This window comes from Corvus moneduloides, chromosome 4 (genome assembly GCF_009650955.1).
Source record: "Corvus moneduloides isolate bCorMon1 chromosome 4, bCorMon1.pri, whole genome shotgun sequence".
In the NCBI taxonomy this organism is placed as follows: domain Eukaryota; kingdom Metazoa; phylum Chordata; class Aves; order Passeriformes; family Corvidae; genus Corvus; species Corvus moneduloides.
The window spans coordinates 56,579,998-56,592,077 of NC_045479.1; positions in this window are offsets into that span (position 1 = coordinate 56,579,998).

Genomic DNA, 12,080 nt, shown 5'->3' on the forward strand with positions numbered 1-12,080 from the left:
TCTAAAACTTTTAATGTAGAAAAAGAGTAAATTCAAGGTAATGACAGTTTGAAAAGTAGTATTTTGGAATAACATGAAGATGATAAACTCTTTTTAAACTTTTGGGAATTGGCATTTGATGGGGAGGGGCTGTAATTTTTTTTTTTACCTGCCTACTTATTCAACTTTATTGGCTGTGCACAGAAACTGCTATCAAATTTCTGATGGTCAGGAAAGAAAATACAAGATCTCAGCAGCTGTACTTTATTCATGAGCTTTTTCAATTGTTTCCACATGTTAAACTAACACTGCAGTGATTGTAGTCACCCTGTTCTATTTTCTGCTTATACTACGTGGAGAGAGATGACAGAATAAGAATTTTATTTTTCTTTTAATAATTTAAAATACTCTTTAAATTTTTAAAATTAATCCCTGTGATACCATGTATCTTCTCATCACACTGCGGCTCTGCTGCCTTTGTGCTGCTCTGCTGCCTTTTTATTTTCACAGTTCCTCCAAGCTCAGCTCAGTTTTTGATCATCTGTTTTGAAGCCTTCACTGCAGCACTGTCAGCAAACCTGGGAGGTCTCAGCTTACTGGGCTGATGTCTGGCTATACAGTGAGGTGTGGGTTGATTTGAATAGTTTCCATGTCCAGTCTTTGGTTGCTCCTCTTTATATGAAGCTTTATGTATTGATAACTACGTTTCTCATCTCCCCTATTAAACTGCATTTTTGGTCTTGTCTCAGCTGTTTGGAGCCATTCTCTGCTGTGAAGGGCTTCACTTTGTGAATTCTAGGGAGATATAACTGCATTCTCTGCTCAGCTTCCCTGGCAACAGTCCCAGGTAGGTTTGGCCTACAATGATGGGTTAGGAATGCTCACATATCTTCCTCTCCTGTGGTCAGTTACTGGGTCCTTCACTCCTCCATACTTGGCTTTATGAGGATAGGAATTTTTACATCCTTATAAAAAAACCCCAAAATACCACAGAAAAAGCTTATCTAAATACATGGAAAGTACAAGGAGGACAAAGAAGAATCTACACCTGTCATTTTAATGGGAAAACAGAGTTGCTAATAGATGGTACAAAGATGATGAAGGATTGGAGTTGTGTTGATTGATTTTTGGGCTTTATTTGTCAGTGTTTTTTGGATTGTGACAGTTTGTTTTTTCTGACCCCTAGCCCTTGTTAAAAAAAGTTGATAATACACTTGTTTCATAATTTTGCTTTAGGGCCATGGAAACTTGATGCTCATGCTCAGATAGATGGAGAGCTACAGGAACATGAGTAATTTTTGTCAATAATTAATAGGGAACTGTTGAAAAACATTAGCAATTTTTTACCATGAAACTAGTAGTATTTTGGGACTTGGAAGACTAATTTTTCAGTGTGCAGAGTTCACAAAGGTATTGTAAAACTGTAAATTACTTTAGTTGTAAGAAAACCAGTCATTTCTTCTTTTCTTTGGACTCATTTAAGGAATAATTTAAGATTAAGGTGTTCATGAAGTGTTGCTGCATAAGGTTTTCTGTTTAGCATTTCTACAAGGAAAATTTTATAAGGAAACCATTTTATAAGGAAAATAAGAGAATACAATTATCTTAATTAAAAATAACCATGAAACATAATAATATTTAATAATGTAATCTTTATAATATTGATATAATATTTAAAATAATAATCTTAAAATAATTAAGATAATATTCTTTTATGTTGTAGACCAAAGAGATCAGCTTAATTTACCACAAGGTTTTCTTTTCTAATAGTTCTGATTTTTAATGCTGCTTAAATAAAAGTCTGTTGTTCCTCAGCTGTTCCTCTTGCACTGAGAACGAGTGGCAGCAAACCAACACTTGCTAGGAAGCACAAAACAGAAAACATCCCAAGATGCTGCACAGACAAGAGCAGACATTTGGACAATCCCCACTCAGTGCTCAGCTCATCAGTGCCTCCCTTCCGTGAATCACACAGTGCGGGGACTCATGGGTGGAGCAAGCAAACAAGCTTCCTGCATGGATCTCCCGCGTGGTCATTGAAGCAGTGGGGTAGAGGCAACTGGGCATTGAAAACAAAACAAAAAACTTCATAATTTTGCAACAGGAATCACGCAATAATGCAGTAGCAGGTCATTGATGGCCCAGAAGTCTCTTCAATGCTGTGTTGTTACTTCTTAATTGTTAAGCTGCCTCATGACAGGTAAACTTCTTGCCTCATTTCTGTAAGTCTAATTCTACTATGAATTATTTTCCTTTCTCTCCCCTCAGTTCATATGTTAAAATAAAGTCAGAATAGGTAAACAGAATTAATGGTTGCCAGGATGAGAAAAGCAAACACGCTGTGGTTTTTTGCTCTCCTTTTTGTTTACTTACTCTCACATTCTGTTTATTATTTACTTCATGATATTTTGAATTGTTGTGGTGGTGTTTATACAAGCCATATCATTAAAAGGTATAACAGTTCTAGTTTATATAAAGATAGTGATATTTTATGTAGATAAAATGTGTCATCCAATATTGTAATTTTTTCCTGTTTTTCAGAAGACCTTCTGGAATGGAATGAAAAATACTTCTCATCAAAATAAAGATTAAGACAGAATTGTTAGCAGTTAAGAGAAGTTACTGAATTATTTGATTTATCAGAAATTATGCTTGTCAACCAGAAAATATAAGGAAAATGTAAAGAAAACTGAAGGAAGAGGTAAAGAACTGACAACAGGAAAATAGTTTTTATTTTAAAAGTCCTAATTTATAGGCAAGGAAAAGGAAGCTGCATAGAAAATGAGAGCAGGATTCTCAGTTTAGAGTTAGAATTAAAAAACAAATAAGGTCAAAGACAGTAACAGCAGCAGATATTCACATGACACCTCCTCCAGAGCCTTGTATGCCAGAGACTGTTCATGCTGCTTATTACTGCAATTGTCCAAAGTGTCTATCAAATCTCCCATGCTTCATATAAGCTACTTGCATAAAAATAAACCATTAGCATTTTAACACCTCAGGAACAAAAAGTTTTAGTTTTGAAAACTCTGGTCTTATTTTATATTTAGTATTCAGTAGTTTTATTAATCTTGGTTAGTGTGACACTGTCTTCTGTGTCCAAGGTTGCTAGAGTTGACAGTGACGCATTCAGTCGGGTTAGGTGTAGCTAAGGAACTACACAAGTCTGTTTTATTACCTGTCTCTCTAAAAATTACTTTTGGGGACAGCCTGAAGTTTGTATTAGCTTTTTCAAAAGTCTCTTTAACGTCAGCTGTGTGTGTACAATTACCAGCTAAAGAACAAACACAGTTGCAAAGCTGAAGCTGAGCCTCCTTAGCTGTTGCATTTGGAGCAAGAGAACACAGGAAACCTTTGCAGTAGATGTTGGTCCTCTCAAGCACACATAATCCAATTACCACTATCTTTTCTGATATTCATGGGATTTTCTGTAACATAAAACCACAGGCTGTTTGGCTATGAGTTTAGACAACCTCTTACTGATTAATTGGATTACAAACAAGAGGGAGAACAGTTCTAGATCCAGACAAAAGCCGTACATGGCTTAGTGCTGCTGCTATTACATTAGTTTCAGTCAAACTCCTATTGCTGGAAATTGAGTGACTTAACCAAGGACAGTAGCAATTCAGATTGTCCAGGGCCACAGAGAAAGCCTGGGACAGACCTAGGAATCCAACTGAACTTATTTCTGCCTCAGTGGCAAAATTACATCTTCTTTTTTAGTCAGTTGATAGATTTGGGATTTAATCACCGGCTTAGCTGCTCAGTGAATTTTGTTAGAAAAGGAGTGTGTTGGGCTGACCCCAGCTAGCAGCAAAACACCTGCAGAGCTACTCCATCACTGCCTGTGGGATGTGGGAGGGCAGAGGAAGAGCAAAAGGGAGAAAACTTGTGGGTCGGGATTAGACAGCAAAAAGTACAAAAGTTTAAGATTTCTTTCAATTTGCTTTCATTTTGCATCAGCATCAATGGTCTTGTTATGGTAAATTTTTAATTTTTATTTTAAGGCAGTAGTCCTCTAACCACTTGTTAGAATAGTCAATAGTGCTGTAGGCAGAGCAGCCCTATGGGACATGGGAAACTCAGATTCCCATTTCATCCTGTGGACACTGAACTTGGGCTGCTGTTACTCCAACCAGCCATCCATTCTGTAAATAGGAAGCCTTCTAAAAAAAGCCTTGTTGAAATGAATATGCTTCAATGAAAATCAAAGTTGTTCCCAAAACCAGATTAATAATTTATCAAAAAGTTTTGCTTCAGTACATTTATTTATCTTGGTCTCTCATCTACCCATAAATCTTGATTCTACCTAATTTCTACTCCTGTGCTGCAGATGTGAAACACAATATAAAACCTTTTCTTATACAACAGGTGCTAATTGATCTTAATCTATTTACTGCTATATTGACTGCTGGTACCAGTTGTTCCCAGTATCCAATCTGTATATGTATGCCATGACAGGATTGAAATAAATAGAAGTTCTACTGTGCATCCTGGAAATGCCTTTGGGGACTACCAAAGCAAATAGTGTGTGTAGTTAAAGAGTTTAAATTCATCTGTAATGTTTTTAAAGTTATGGGGTTTTACCAGTCTCTGCTTCATTTAGAAAATCCATTTCCATTTCTTTATGTGCTGATAAAGATATGAATGTTTTAACATTTTGTGTAAGTTAATTCCATACTGCTAGATTTCCGGGCAAAAAGGTTGTTAAGTATTATTCCCTAAATACGTGCTAAAGCAGTTAAAACAGAAAAAAATTCCTTATTTTGGAGAAGTGGAGGCACCGAGTTTTAATCAAATGATAGCACAGAATTAGCTCAAGGTCTTTAAGGGATTTGAGTACTCCATTCTGATGGATGAGCTGCTCATTTAGTACAAATATACTACAAAGAGATAGGAGAACTAGGCATAATTTAGGCATAATTTTTCTTGTGGAAAGCTTTTCTCATGAAGACCAGCTTATTGTGAAAACACAGTAAAACCATAAACTGCTTTATATATGTTTCACAAACAGAATTCATTTTCACTAAATGAGTACAACCTTAGTTAAATAGTTTTCCTTCAGAAGCAAAGTGTAGATACCTTAATGGGCTGAATTTTGCCCAAACTTAAGGCTTGGGCTAAAATTCATATATCATCAGCGAAAAATTACAGCCACGGGCCAAAATTTTTGCAACAAAAATCTAAACCTAACTCTCTTACTCTGTTAAGGTTGTTTGCTTACTTGTTCACTTGTTCGTGTTTTGTTGCTCCCCCTCTCTCTGCTCATCCCTTATAATTTCTGATAATCTTTCCCAAGGGCGGAACTGTAAAAGTAACTGCCTGGAGACAGAAATGAAGAGGACGTGGCCCTGCTTTCCATTTTCTCTCTTGCTTCATCTTTCAGAATTCTTAGGGGCCTGTTTTTAACAGTCATTGTCAGGTTTCCCTTTAGTTGATTTTCTTTCTCTTCCTCTGCTGTGAGGGGGAAAATGAAATTGTTAACTCTGAAGGAGGTGAACTAACTGAGGATATCTTCAGCATGGGGCTTTTACCATTGCACAATGTGAGAGTAGGAAGGTGCACAAGAACCAGTGTAGCTGGATCCTGGTCTGTGCACCCAAACAGGCCTGCTGAAGTAAGCAGTCTGGATTTTTGACAACTAGCATTTACACTTGTGACAATACGTATTCAATATGAAATTTTAAATTAGCTGCTTGGTTGGATTTCTTGTATTACCTATTTCAAAACAATATACATTACAGACAAATACAAGTCTTCGAAGGTCCTGATTTCCAGACAATATTCTTCAACTAGTAGATCAAACAGAAGAAATATATACAAACAATGTAAAGGTAATTAAAACAGTTTATTCTTCAGTAAATATGCCTGCATTCTGCAGAGTAGAACTGACTCATGTCCAATTTATTTTGGTAAAAAAATGCTTTTTAGATAAAAACCTCTTTTTTTAGTATAGAGCACTTGTACAAAAAATATTATATAAAATCAGTGGTTTCACTCAATTTTTTACTATTTGCCATGGTTTGATTCATGCAGTCCACAACTGAGATGGAGTTTGCTGTGTCCTTCAACTGTAACTGCAGTCACAGAGTTGACTTACTGCTAGTGATGTCTCAGGATCACGTAGACAATAGCAATATCAATAGGCCTTTGGCAGAGAAAGATTATAATGTTCTAAGACTAAATTATGAAAGTTAACTATTTAGAAGGTCATGGCAATCTCTAGGGTGGGACATAATTAAATCCTGACTTGTTCTCTAAGGAAGAGTTGCTGGCAAAGGATAAATCTAGGTCATTAAGCTTTGAACAACTTTTCAGTTTTAAAAAGTTTGTTTTATCAAAAAGGTCACTTGCTGAATCCCATGCTTGCATGAAATAGAGAAATTTTGACACTGGCTTTGAAAATGAATGTTCTGGGGCCCATTTAATCCATTGCATTGGATTGGAGTGGCAAGGTTTTAGTAGCAGAGGGGCTACAGAGGTATCTCCTGTAAGAAGGTTCCAGAAGGCTCCCCCATGTCTAATGAAGCCAATGCCCTCTGGTTCCAAGACAGACCCGGTGCTGGCCAAGGCTGAGCCCATCAGTGATGGTGGTGGTGCCTCTGGGATAACAGATTTAAGGGGCGGGGGGGGGAAACTGGTGCACGACAGCTGGAAAGAGGAGTGTGAATGTGTGAAAGAGTCCAAAGAGCCCTGCAGTACAAAAGGAGTTGGAGGAGATGTTCCAGGAACTGCAGCTGGGATTCCCCTGCAGCCCATGGTGCCCATGGTGAGGCAGCCGAGCCCCTGCAGCCCATGGAGTCCGTGGGGATGCAGAGATCCACCTGCAGCCCTTGGAGGAGACCGATGCCGGGGCAGGTGGATGCCCAGAAGAGGCTGTGGTTCTGTGGGAAGCCCACACTGGAGCAGGCTCCTGGCCGGACCTGCGGGCTCACGGGGAGAGGAGCCCAGGCTGGAGCAGGTGTGGGGGCAGGACTTGTGACCTTGTGAGGGGTCCATGCTGGAGCAGTGCAGGGAGGACTGGCTCCCAGAGGAGGGACCCCATGGTGGAGCCGGGGCAGAGTGTGAGGAGTCCCCCCCTCTGAGGAGGAGGGAGTGACAAGAGACAATGTGTGATGGATTGACATGACAGCCCCCATTCCCCATCCTCCTGTGCAGCCTGTGGGGAGGAAGTAGAGTAATAGGGAGTGAAATTGGGCCTGGGAAGAAGGGAAGGATGGGAAGGTGTTTAAAGATTTTATTTCTTCTGATCCTACTTGGATTCGATTGGCAAGAAACTAAACTAATCTCTCCAAGCTGAGTCTGTTTTGCCCGGGATCTGCTGACCAAACAGCTGAGTAATCTCTCCCTGTAACTGCTGAGTGATCTCTCCCTGTCTTTATCTCGACCCAGGAGCCTTTTGTTACATTTTCTCTCTCCTGTCCGGTTCTGGAGGTGAGTGACAAAGTGGCTTTGGTGGGCACTTGTTCCCAGTCAGGGTCAGTCCCCCACACCTCTCAAGGAAGCAGCTCTTGTGGTCCTGGTAGGCAGTATCCATGCAGGATGGATCTCTGAGATCAACTCTGTGCCCTGCTTGAGTTTGCCGAGGAATCCGAACACAGCCAGGCAAATATTTCCACTGCTGCCCTCATGTCTACAGTGCAAGCAGATACTCATGGTTTCATTTTTTGGTGGAGCTGCTCAGCTCTGGCAAATTTTAAACTGTTTCCACAAAGACTCACTCTGCAGGCCAAACACGAGATATAAAATGTCTGGATTCATTGCTTGATAAATATTTAATTGCTTATTTAAAGTGGAATAACTTTAGCAGTGATAAAGACCTTTCTCATCACAGGCAAAATAATTAACCATGATGATTTAAGCTTATCTCTGCGAGTTTGCTTTGGAACAAGAAAACTATGCTGACCCAAACAGATCATGTACTCACCTGGCAAAGGCTGTTCATTTCTGTCTTTTAGTCCATATTTTATGCAATATATTATGTACTGAAGGGCTTCAAGCATGCTGAGAATGGACAGGTTTCCTTGCAGACCTTCTGAGACTTTCCAGAGTGAAGGGCCCCTCAGTTAAGCAATTAACTCTATAGATTTTAAAGAACTTTTGGTGAAAAGCTTGGGTTTAAATTAGACATACCATGTAGATATTTTCATTGTTTTCATTTCTCTTACTTTTACAGTCTTGAAGTAAATAACTAAAAGGCATTTTTTATCTCAGATTAAAGATTTGAATAGTCTTCTGAAACAAATAAAATAATTTATTTGAAAAATGTTGTTTTCCTAACTGTCATTTCCTTGCAACAGAAGTCCTATCCAGGTATCTACTGAATGAGCATATGAGCATAAAAGTCTACCCATGGAAGGATTAGAGTCTAATGCTGTAAGATGTTACACTTTAAATGTAGAGCTGAAATGTACTGCCAGATCACTCCTGCTGCAGAATTAGCATAATTTGGGAATGTCATTTTAACCTTTTTATTTATGTTATCCTAATTTGTTTTGTTTAGGCCATTTTCAGAGTGCTATTATTTTCACTGTCCACAATCCAACCAGCTAGAGCTTACTTCATACTTTTCCTGATTCTGAGGGCTGCTGTTTCTGCATGCTAATTCATCACTACCTGCCCCATAGATCAAAATGAATTTGCTGTTTTCTTTTGAAATTTACTGAGAATATTGAGCGACTTTCCATTAAATCAGTGTTTACTGGACTGATGGGCTGTAGGTCCATTTGTCTGGAGCACGTGTGACCAACACAGCACAATTCGGAGGGATCTGATGCTAAAGCAGATATTTCAAGGTAGTTGCTCTTCTGCTGTTAATGAAGACTTTAAAGTGACAACAGATCTCAAAGGCTTAGTGGTGACTGTTTTATCAGATTCAAAATAGTACAGCTTTGCTTTCATATTTAAATAGTCAGTTGGAATCACAAGGCTACGGACATATGTTGAGTAAAAAGGATTCCTACTTCAAAGGGAACAGAACAAGCAGCAATTTCAGGTATCTTGAGAGTATATACCAAATGAATCTATGCATATAATTTTTTGCAATTATTTGCAACTCTGTTGTTGATATGAGTCTGAAGCAAAGACTTAAAAAGTTCGCTGAGGTCTAGGAATAAGAAAGTATATCTAATAATTACAGAAAACATCGTTCTGATAAGTTCCACCTGTATAATGCAGTTTCTATATGTCTGTCTACATGTATAGGTAAACCCATATGATGTAATGGGTTCACACAGGGACTTTTCCTTCATTCTGAGTGCTCTTTATGTTGGACAAACATCTGAAGTGGATCAAAACTAACAAATGGTTCAGGCAATCTCTAGCCATTTCCCAAGACCCTTAAAGAGGCCAAAGCATTGCTTCTGTTCCCCATCCCCCTTGTACATTGATGTAAAACAAAGCAGTGTGGTAAGACATAAAGCTATAGAGAAAAGCCAGCAAGGAATAGTTTAGTTGATTTATTCTCTACTACTGGTTTTGCAGAAACATGACAACTGCAGCTTTTTGACACTGCTGGTCTGGATGATGGCCGTGTCCTACTCTCGCAGTGTGATTACAGAAGTCTGACTGCAAGGTTCAGGCTTATATAAATGAGGTTTGCAGAAAAAGAGACCATATATACTTAGCACGTACATTTTTAATAACAACTGGGTGAGAAACATTCAAAGACCATTTTCTCCTCATGAGGTTACTCTTCTAGTCAGTTCTTCCTGTCCCTTTCTTGCTCTTAATTCTCCTAACAGTAGCAACAGGAAAAGACAAAGCAGCATCAGCCCTGCTATCTTCATCAGTTTGGAGGTTTCATGCAGTGTGAAGCTGGCTCTGTTCTCAGGCAACAGGAAAGATTTCATTTTCAACAGAAAGAGGAACATCTGATAGTCCATCCCGCTGGTGGTGTTTAATTCTGAGAAGCCAAAATGAGCCTGCAGCATATAAAAAGTAGATTAAAGAAAAAAAAAAAGAACTCTTTTCTGCAACAACTTTCGTGTAGGAGAAGAAATAACAGGCTTCAATTGCTGTCAAGATGTTTTAGGTTTGACATTAGGGAAAAAGCTCTGTAATGCTGATACCTTCACAGCTCAGGTTTAGATGGCTGACAGATTTTGTGGAATTTTATAATTTTCTATCTTAACAGAGTAATTAATTAAACTATTTCAGGATGTTGGGGTTTTTTCCTTTTTTTTGTATAAAATATTTCAATCCTCTTTTTCTGTAAATGTCATTATGGTTAAAACTTTTACATCTGATGTGAACCATTTTAACTTTTTCCCTCTTGCAGGGAGTTAAAAATAAAGATAGGCCATTTCTGAAGTAAAATGTTTCCAAGTGGAAAACTAAAAAGGCACACATTAAAAAAGGGCCAAGGTTTTTCAGATTTTCAAATAAAAAGACAAACTGTTTTATGAGATGGAATTACCATCAATACTTCAATCAGTGGCAAGTGACACAGATAGTAATTTTCTTACTTCTGCTGGGGTTTTTGTTTGTGTTATAAAAAGGAAAATATCAAAGCTAAATTACTTCATGGAAACTGCACTTACTCATGCTCAAGGCATTTCTCACGATCTATTAAACACAAATATGTTTTAGTTTGAACACTATTTTCATGTTCCTGGTGCTCTCCATATTTATAACGTTGATATAGGTATTTATAACAAGTCTCATCATATTTCTTAGTATTTTAATTGTGAAATACTTGATAGTACTGACATTTAAAGTAACATCAGTATTAGAATTAATACTGAAATTAATAGAGTAGTGGAAACTTTAAGAACATCTTTATACTTACAATGACATTGTGTAGCACTTTATTATAATTTTAATAGGGAATTATTTCATTATTATGGATTTGCTATCAGCTGATAAATGTACCCTGAACAGGAAAGCTGTGTGTGGTTGAAATATAAATCTTTTACCCTAGCGTGACACTGTAATTCTTATTATCAATCTGATAAAAAATGTGCCTGGAAACATTTTGGAGGCTTACAGAAAGGAAAGGCAAAATGTCCTACAAATCTAGTTTAGCTGTCACTAAAACCTTATCAAACCTCTTTCTTCATAGAAAGTTTCTTACATCTGAACATCTGTATCTTAAACCCAGGAGATTCCTATGTTTTCTACCAGAAATTAGCAGAATATAGTATTTTGTGGGGATTTTCTTATGTCAGTCTTGATTTAACTTCACATCCAAATCCTATGTTAATCTTTCCAATGAACATGCCCTTTTTAATTGCACCCAGCTTTTACCCAGAGAAAATTCCAGCTATGATTTGAATAAAACCTCAGGAATATTGACAACTTTGAAAAGAATTGTGTGTTTTCCCCCACGAAGGCCTGCTCTTTATGCTGCAGATACTCTCTTTGATGGGTGATGCCACAGGGACAGTTTTGTTTCAACATAACATATTGCCTGTTAAAATAAATCTAAATGAGCACAGAGGTCACACTGAGCTGGTCCCAAATGTCCCTAAAGGCATATGCACAGACAGGTGGTTAATGCAGCCTCCTGTCCAAAACAAGATCTGGAGGGATTTCTCCTTATTCCTGACAGATGGTCAGCTCTTCTCAGAGATCCTGAATATGTTCATTTAAGATATTTACATGATTCTAAGATGGAACTATGGGTTCTTTGGGCGCAAAACCACTATCCACCTTTCAAAGATAGCTTACTTGGGACTTTGAAATTAATTTCCTTTTCATGAATAAACAAATACAAAAGTACTGAGGACAGAACATGGGTTATTTAGGAATAAAACAGCAGAGATTAATTACATTGCATTATGCTCTATTGCCATAATTTTTTTTAAGACAACTGGGGTACTGGGGTACATTTGTTCTCCTTCAAAGTCGCTGCTGTTTGAGGACAGTGTATAATTTGGGTATTTGTCCATCCTGAACAGAATACAGAGGACACCTCTCTTGCGCAGCAGCACTGACCCAGGGACAGGGAATCCCTCTGTGTCACCTGTGTTTCTCTGGCAGCAGCACACATCTTGCTGTGACCACACAGTGCTGGGTCATGCAGCCTTTCGTGGTCACTGCAGCAGCTTCTCATCCTTCACCTGCTCCCTTCATCAGGAACAGGCTCTGTGAGAGCAGCC